At 42.2% G+C, this 8684-nt stretch overlaps 1 protein-coding gene across 3 annotated transcripts in view; it reads left to right on the top strand.

Moving 5' to 3' along the window:
• Positions 1-8684, top strand: part of DSTYK (dual serine/threonine and tyrosine protein kinase) — a 70803-nt gene that overhangs the window by 2761 nt on the left and 59358 nt on the right. The gene's annotated exons all lie outside the window — the stretch shown is intronic.

Genomic DNA, 8684 nt, shown 5'->3' with positions numbered 1-8684 from the left:
CGTCTCAAAAAAAAAAAAAAATAAAAAAAAAAAAAAAAACAAAAAAAAAAAAAAAAAAAAAAAAAAAAAAAAACAAGACATGTAAATACACCTTTGCATTTCACCTCACACCTTTGCATTTCGCCTCACACCTTTGCATTTCGCCTCACTGGCTTTTCTAGTTGACTGTATCATGAAGTAATCTTTGCGTATTTAAATCTCTTCACCGTCTGGAGGCTGTCCATCCCAAATAAAAACCTGGGAGGGTGCAGATGGCAGGACTGGGAGCAATTTGGTTTTGTTCCATAAAATGCTTCTCCTCCTTTCAGCATGGAGAGTTTGGGGGTAAGAAAGCACTAGGGAAGGTTAGTGAGGGGACACTTACTGTGTATATTTTAGGGATGCATTTTCCTGTTTAAGTGGTCATGTCAGAAAGTAGAAACCACTCCTGAAAAGACAACCAGCTCTTGTTCTCTCCGTTTGCACGCCATCTTTGTAAGGTCAAGTTCATTCAGAGACTGTCTCAACTTCCTTTTTAAAAATTTTTGTAGAGGTAGGGTCTCGCTTTGTTGCCCAGGCTGGTCTCAAATTCATGGCCTCAAATGATCCTCCCACCTCAACTTCCCAAAGGAATTACAGTAATCAGCCACCACATCTGGCCTTCAACTTTCTTTATGAATGTTAGTATCTGATTAATTAGGAACTTGGAATGTTGAGAAACACTCAATTCTTACCCTAACAAACCTATAGGTTTTAAGCATCATTTCAGAATGGAAGTGTGCCTCTAGGTTGATGTAGTAGTATGCAGTTGAGCAGTTGAAGGACAATCAGGGCTTAACTCTAAATTTGAAGTGATTGGACTAAAAGGAAGTTAACAATAGTAAAACAATTTTGATGTCTATTTATATACCATTTGTAATGCCATATGATACCAAAAAGTTTTACTGTCTCACTTTCAACCACAAAAGAGATTAAAGAACCCCAAAATAGTATTTCTCTAAAACTGTATAGCTCTATATTCACTGAGGCCAGTGTAGAGGATATATAATGTACATGATATTTTAGAAGTTAAAAAGTAAGGCTGGGTGCAATGGCTCACACCTGCAATCCCAGAACCTTGGGCGGCTGAGGTGGGTGGATCACCTGAGATCAGGAGTTCAAGACCAGCCTGGCCAACATGGCCAATCCCTGTCTCTACTAAAAATACAAAAATTAGCCGAGCAGGGTGGTGGGCACCTGTAATCCCAGCTACTTGGGAGGCTGAGGCAAGAGTATCGCTTAAACCCAGGAGGCAGAGGTTACAGTGAGCTGAGATCGCACCACTGCACTCCAGCCAGGGTGACAGAGTGAGACTCTGTCTCAGGAAAAAAAAAAGTAAGTAGAATGGAACTCCAAAATGGTCTTCTGTTTTTAGAGTAGCTTGGCCTGTACAAAGAAAACTAAAATATAAGTAGTTTCCTTGGCTCAATTATTTCCCCTGCTGCCCAACTTATTGGCCTTTTCACTTAGCTGTAGGGCATGAGGGCCCCTTTATCTGTTAATTTTCTTATGTCAGAGGGATCGTAGTAATGAGATGAAGACTTTGGGCTGGGCGTGGTGGCTCAGCACTTTGGGAGGCCGAGGCAGGCCGATCACCTAAGGTCAGGAGTTCGAGACCAGCCTGACCAATATGGAGAAACCAATATGGAGAAAACTACAAAAAAATTAGCTGGGCTGGTGGCACATGCCTGTAATCCCAGCTACTGAGGAAGGCTGAGGCAGGAGAATCACTTGAACCTGGGAGGTGGAGGTTGTGTTGAGCTGAGATCACGCTACTGCGTGTACTCCAGCCTGGGCAATAAGAGCGAAACTCCGTCTCAAAAAAAAAAAAAAAAAAATGGCTTTGAGCACTTCTGAGGAAAGGCAGGGTGGAGTATTACAGGGTAGCAGAGAGAAAAGTATTTTTCTTTTCCTTTCTTTTTTTCCTTTTTGAGACAGAGTCTCTCTGTGTTGCCCAGGCTGGAGTGCAGTGGCATGATTTTGATTCACTGCGACCTTCACCTCCTGTGTTCACATGATTCCTCTGCTTCAGCCTCCTGAGTGGCTAGTACTACAGGCACCCACCACCACACCCAGCCAATTTATTTTTCTTTGTATTTTTAGTAGAGACAAGGTTTTACAGTGTTGGCCACGGTGCTCTCGAACTCTTGACCTGAAGTGATCTGCCTGCCTCAGCCTCCCGAAGTGCTGGGATTATAGGCATGAGCCATTGTGCCCAGCATGGAGAAGTATTTTTCTTGTTTTATGATCCAGTAAGGTTCCTAATGGTTGCAATTTGTCATAAGCCTCTCAATTTTGAGAAATTGGAGTGGGCCAGTTGCAGTGGCTCATGCCTGTAATCCCAGCACTTTGAGAGGCTGAGCTGGGCAGATCACCTGAGGTCAGGAGTTCGAGACCAGCCTGACCAACATGGTGAAACCCCGTCTCTACTAAAAATATAAAAATTAGCCAGGCTTGATGGCATGTGCCTATAATCCCAGCTACTCAGGAGGCTGAGGCAGGAGAATCCCTTGAACCCAGGAGTTGGAGGTTGCAGTGAGCCAAGATCGCGCCATTGCACTCCAGCCTGGGCATCACAGAGAGACTCTGTCTCAAAAAAAAAAGAAAGAAATTGGAGTGAGTTAGATGTGTCTTGTTGGAATGCTGTGGTCTGTGCTGCCTTCTTTGAATCCTGGTTTCACCTCTTACTAAGCAAATGATCTTGAACAAATCACAACTGTGTTGTGCCTTCATTTCCTCATCTGGAAATAGGGATTATAATGCTACTGATCTCTAGGGTTCTTTGGAATGAATCTATGTACATGTTTAGAATAGGACCTGGGCTGGGCATGGTGGCTTACACCTGTAATCCTAGCACTTTGGAAGACTGAGCAGGGTGGATCACTTGAGGTCAGGAGTTTGAGACCAGCCTGGCCAATATGGTAAAACCCCATCTCTACTAAAAATACAAAAATTAGCTGGGCATGGTTGTGGGTGCCTGTAATCCCAGCTACTCAGGAGGCTGAGGCAGGAGAATGGCTTGAACCTGGAAGGCGGAGTGTGGTGATTTGAGTTGAGATTGCCTCACTGCACTCCAGCCTGGGTAACAAAGCGAGACTCTGTCTTAAAAAAAAAACAAAAACAAAAACAAAAACAGTGCCTGGTAAGGTGTGCTATGTAAGTACTAGCTATTATTCAATAAATACCTGAGTGCCTGGTATGTACTGGGCAATGTGCTAGGTATGGGGGATAAAGAGTCAAATAAAGACATTAGCCTTGGCCTTAGGCCAGTAAAGATCAGTCTTTCCCTTCTATACTTTTCTCTAAGAAAGAAAAAATAATTATAATTATCATCAATCATTAATGGTGGATGATAGATTAAAACGGTCTAAGAAGACCTGAACTTCGTCCTCTAGAAAGGTATAATCTAAACCATGTACGTGTGCAAGACATAAAACACATACATAAAAATGCAGAATGGTAAGGTAGAGTATAAGCATTTTGTGTGAGTTATAATTCTAGGGTTTTTATAGCTCTTTGCCTTTGGTGAGCTCACAGCTGTGTTTCTCCAACACTCTTCACCTTCTTTTTGTCACACCTTTTAAATGTGCCAGCATTTAAAAGAAGGGGAGAAGCACTAGTGTACTTATTTAAAATAGGCATTTTTGGCCGGGTGCAGTGGCTCACTCCTGTAATCCCAGCAGTTAGGGAGGCTGAGGTGGGGGTGCCGAGGATCACCTGAGGTCAGCAGTTCAAGACCAGCCTGGTCAGCATGGTGAAACATCGTCTCTACTAAAATATAAAAATTAGCTGGGCATGGTGGTGCGCACCTGTAATCCCAGCTACTCAGGAGGCTGAGGCAGGAGAATTGCTTGAACCCAGGAGGCAGAGGTTGCAGTGAGCTGAGATCATGCCACTGCACTTAAGCCTGGATGGTAGAGTGAGACTCTGTCTCAAAAAAAAATAATAAAATATAAATAGGCATTTTCCTTGGTCATCTCAGAAATCTGTATGATAACAAAGTTTAAGTGGCAGAGTGACATTTGGAGAAGGGATAAAAAAATGAGAGAGAGGAGATTCTTTAGAGCTTCATTTTATAGAGCTGTCATTTTTGTGCGGCTGAGGGGTGGGGAGAAGCTGGGATTGTGGGGTGAAGCACAGTGACAGCAGTGATGAGACTGGGATGGGTGTGCGCTGCGGTAGTTTGCCATCGTCTGTTGAGAAGAGTTGCCAGTGCATTTCAACATAAACTCAGTAAAGATAGTGCTATAGTTTTGGTTCTTATTACTTAGGTAATCTATTCGAAGGTAATGCCTTAGATTAACAAAATCCCGGCCGGGCGCGGTGGCTCAAGCCTGTAATCCCAGCACTTTGGGAGGCCGAGGCGGGTGGATCACGAGGTCAAGAGATCGAGACCATCCTGGTCAACACGGTGAAACCCCATCTCTACTGAAAAATACAAAAAATCAGCTGGGCATGGTGGCGCGTGCCTGTAATCCCAGCTACTTAGGAGGCTGAGGCAGGAGAATTGCTTGAACCCAGGAGGCGGAGGTTGCGGTGAGCCAAGATCGTGCCATTGCACTCCAGCCTGGGTAACATGAGTGAAACTCCGTCTCAAAAAAAAAAAAAAAAACAAAAAAAAAAACAAAATCCCATTTTTCCAAGAATGTCCAAAACTCGCTCTTTCTTTCTTAATTTTATGCCTGTTTGGAGGCAGCATACCATGGTCAAAAGCAAGCATAGCATTCGAATGAAACCTGGATTCCTATTCTAATGCATTCTTTTTTTAACTGTGACTAGGGGCAAGTTACTTGACCTATTTGAATCTTGGGTTCTTCATATATAAAATGGGAGTAATCCACAATGCCACATACTGTATCGTTCCATCAATATGAATTATCCAAAATAGGCAAATTCATAGCGATAGAAAGTAGATTAGTGTTTGCTAGGGGATGTCGGGAGAAGAAAATGAGGAAATGATTGGTGACTGCTAATGGGTATGGGATTTTTTGGGGGCGAGATGAGAGTGCTCTGGAATTAAATAGTGGTGAAGCTTGTATAACTTTGTGAACATACTAAAAACCACTGAATTGTATACTTAAAAGGGCTGAATTATATCTCAATAAATAAATAAAACGGGAGTGATAATACCTGCCTTACAAAGTTGTGACATTTGGAGATAATATGCACTAAAGCACAGGCATATAATTAGTGCTAAATATATGTGGCTGTTTGAGTGGGGTGTGTGTGTGTGTGTGTGTGTGATGAGCATTGATTTAGAAAGTTGGAACATGGAGTTGGCAGAAGAATGAAAGGAGCGGAAAGAGAATGTGGGACAGAACAATTTTGAGCTGGAGGCAGATTCAGGCCTGAGTCTCTAGCCTCCCAGTCTAATTCTGCTTCTGTGGCTCTTCTTTTGTCCTTTTTTGACCTGGCCATGGGCATGCAATATGCACCCTGGCAGTAGAGAGACTCTGTTACAGATGAGTCATCGCCCAGGCTCCATAGCTTGTATGGAACCATCATTTACTTCAGTGGGAGACTATCTGATTGAATGAGTATAATGTGACACTACCTACCCAGGCTCTTATTCTAGTTTCCACTCCCTGACGTTTAGGGTATCCGGTCCCTTGTTGCTGATCTTGCTGTCTCGCTCCCTGGGAGGAAATGGCTTCCCAACCACAGTGGGTCTTTGCACCCTTTCCCTTTTTAGCCTTTTTCCTTCCTAATCTTCCTTTCCTGGGGTAATCTGTTTCCCATGGCACAGATATGCCTGCTGTTATTTTATTTTATTTTTTGAGACAGTCTCACTCTGTTGCCCAGGCTAGAGTGCAGTGATGTGATCTTGGCTCACTGCAAACTCTGCCTCCTGAATAAAGGTGGTTCTCCTACCTCAGCCTCCCAAGTAGCTAGTACTGCAGGCATGTACCACCACATCTAATTTTTTTTTTTTTTTTTTTTTTAGTAGTGATGGGGTTTCACTGTGTTGGCCAGGCTAATCTTGAACTCCTGGCCTCAGGCTAATCTTGCCACCTTGGCCTCCCAAACTGCTGGGATTAGAGGTGGGAACCCCCATGCCCAGATTGCCTGCTTTTAAAAGAGAAAATACTATTGCCTTTAAGCTTGTTATAATTTGCAGTATGTTTAGTTTAGTCTTAAAAGTCATTACTTATTTCAGCACGGTTAGTTCTTCAGCCTTGCAAGTAGTTTTTAAAGAAGGCATGGATTTAAAGAAAAATCCAGTCTGGTTTTTGTATTTTGTTTTGCTCTGTCTACTTTCTTATTTTCTTTCTTCATGCCTCTGTTTTCTGTTTTACTAGGTTAAGAGAACAGGGAGTCTTCCTGCAGTAAATGCGCTTCTCAAAAACAATCCTTTGAAAATAAAACCTAAAAAAATGTTATGGAAATTAAGGGGAATATGAATTTTACCTTATACCTATTACTCAGATATGTAGGCTCTGCTCATATCTGAGTAATAAATGTTTTTATTTATTTGTTTTCTTTCATTTTTTTTAGAAATTTTAATTGCATTTATTTTAATGCCGAATTTACTCCTGTGCCATAAGTTTTTGTTTCTTCAGTTTCTTCTGGGATATATATATATTTTTTCGGGGGCAACCTCCTCTTCTGGTTTAGGAACAGTTTGTTCCTTTTCAGTAAGAATCATCTCAGTGTGACAGAGAGAGCTCACGGATGGGTTAATCTGACCATGAGCTCTGTAGGTCCAGCGGTGCTTCCTAGGTACTTTGTTCACTTGGAGATGCTCAATGACCAGAGAATCTACATCTAAACCTTTAAATTCAGCATGGCTCTGCATTTTTAAGCATGTACAGCAAAAATTCAGCGTTCTTTTTGGGCCACTGACCTTGTGTCCAGCCTCACTGCTTGGCCTGGGCACACCTGCCAACTCCACCATTGTAATGTTGGAATAGTACACACTGTTTCTGTAAAGTGACCTCTTTCAGGTACTTCATGGCTTTTTGTATATGTATACCCTTGATGGCCTGAGAAGTGTCACCAGTATGCTTAAAGTGAACACAAAGATTTGAACCTCCTGATTTGCATGATTTTGTGGGGTTCTCTGGGTCAAGTGAATAAAGAACCATTTTCACAGATAACCTCAAGCCAGGTGGGGGGAGAGGCACTTTTCCTTTGTGATAGCTGTGGGTATGTTTGTCTTATCCAGCTGACAAGATTGTGTACCCCTAAGGGTAAGGACTGTGTTTTGCTCATTTTGTACCCCCTGTAGTGCCTGCCATACTGCTTTGTACATAATAGGCGAATAAATATCTGTTAAATTATTTCCACAGCTGGTGGGTAATGGATTGATGTTTTGAAATTAAATGCAATTTAATTCTTTCTTCGGAAGGCCATTTTTGGCCCCATAGAACATAAAGATTTTGTAAATTCACACACATTTTAGTCTCTGGGCCCCTAAAAAAGAACAGTGATAAGCATTTTTGATAGATAACTAGTGAGGCTGCATTTGCATTCTTTTTTCTTAAAATTTAAAAAAAATTTTGTGGGTGCATAGTAGATGTTTATATTTATGGGATACCTGAGATGTTTTTATACAGTCACGCAATGTGAAATAAACACATCATGGAGAATGGAGTACCCATCCCCTTAAGCATTTATCCTTTGAGTTTCAAACAATCTAATTACATTCTTTAAGTTATTTTAAAATATACAATTAAGTTATTATTGATTATAGTCACCCTCTTGTGCTATGAAATAGTAGGTGCCGTTGCATTCTATGCCAGTGCATAGAATTCTTTTCTTTTCTTTCTTTCTTTTTGAGATGGAGTTTCTCTCTTGTTGCTCAGGCTGGAGTGCAGTGGTGTGATCTCGGCTCATGGTGACCTCCGTCTTCTGGGTTCAAGTGATTCTCCTGCCTCAGCCTCTCGAGTAGCTGGGATTACAGGCATGTGCCGCCATGCCCAGCCGATGTTTTTGTATTTTTAGTAGAGTCGGGATTTCTCCATGTTGGTCAGGCTGGTCTTGAACTCCTGACTACGGGTGATTCGCTACCCTTGACCTCCCAAAGAGTTGGGATTACAGGCATGAGCCACTATACCCGGCTCCAAAGAATCATCTTCATGTTCCAGAGAATGATTTGCATGCAATAAAGTAGGCCTGAGCTCCACCATGATATGGGAAGTAAATTCTCAATATTCATTCACTCAGCAAATTTATTTAATGCCTGACTCTGTACTAGGCACAGGATACACATTGGTGAACACTCTGTCCAACTAACTGAGATTATTAATTCCAAATTGATGTTATGAAGGACAGAAGGATTAGTGTTTCATCATGTCCCCTCGAGAGGATTTTTTATAAATTGGTTCCCTACTTAACTATTAGTTGTCTTTGAGTGGGTAGAAGTGTAAGGCATATGGGAAGTTAAAGTGAACTTTAATTTAAGATTAAATGGCATTGATAAGAATAGGAGTTGAGGCTGGGCGCAGTGGCTCATGCCTGTAATCCCAGCATTTTGGGAGGCCAAGGCAGGCGGATCACCTGATGTCAGGAGCTCAAGACCAGCCTGGCCAACATGGCAAAACCCCATCTCTACTAAAAATACAAAAAATTATCTGGGTGTGGTGGTGGGTGCCGGTAATCCCAGCTACATGGGAGGCTGAGGCAGGAGGATCTCCTGAACCTAGGAGGCGGAGGTTGCAGTGAGC

This window comes from Cebus imitator, unplaced genomic scaffold (assembly GCF_001604975.1).
Source record: "Cebus imitator isolate Cc_AM_T3 unplaced genomic scaffold, Cebus_imitator-1.0 Scaffold38, whole genome shotgun sequence".
Lineage (NCBI taxonomy): Eukaryota > Metazoa > Chordata > Mammalia > Primates > Cebidae > Cebus > Cebus imitator.
The sequence above is the reverse complement of the archived record's forward strand: the minus strand, read 5'-3'. Positions and strand labels throughout refer to the sequence as shown.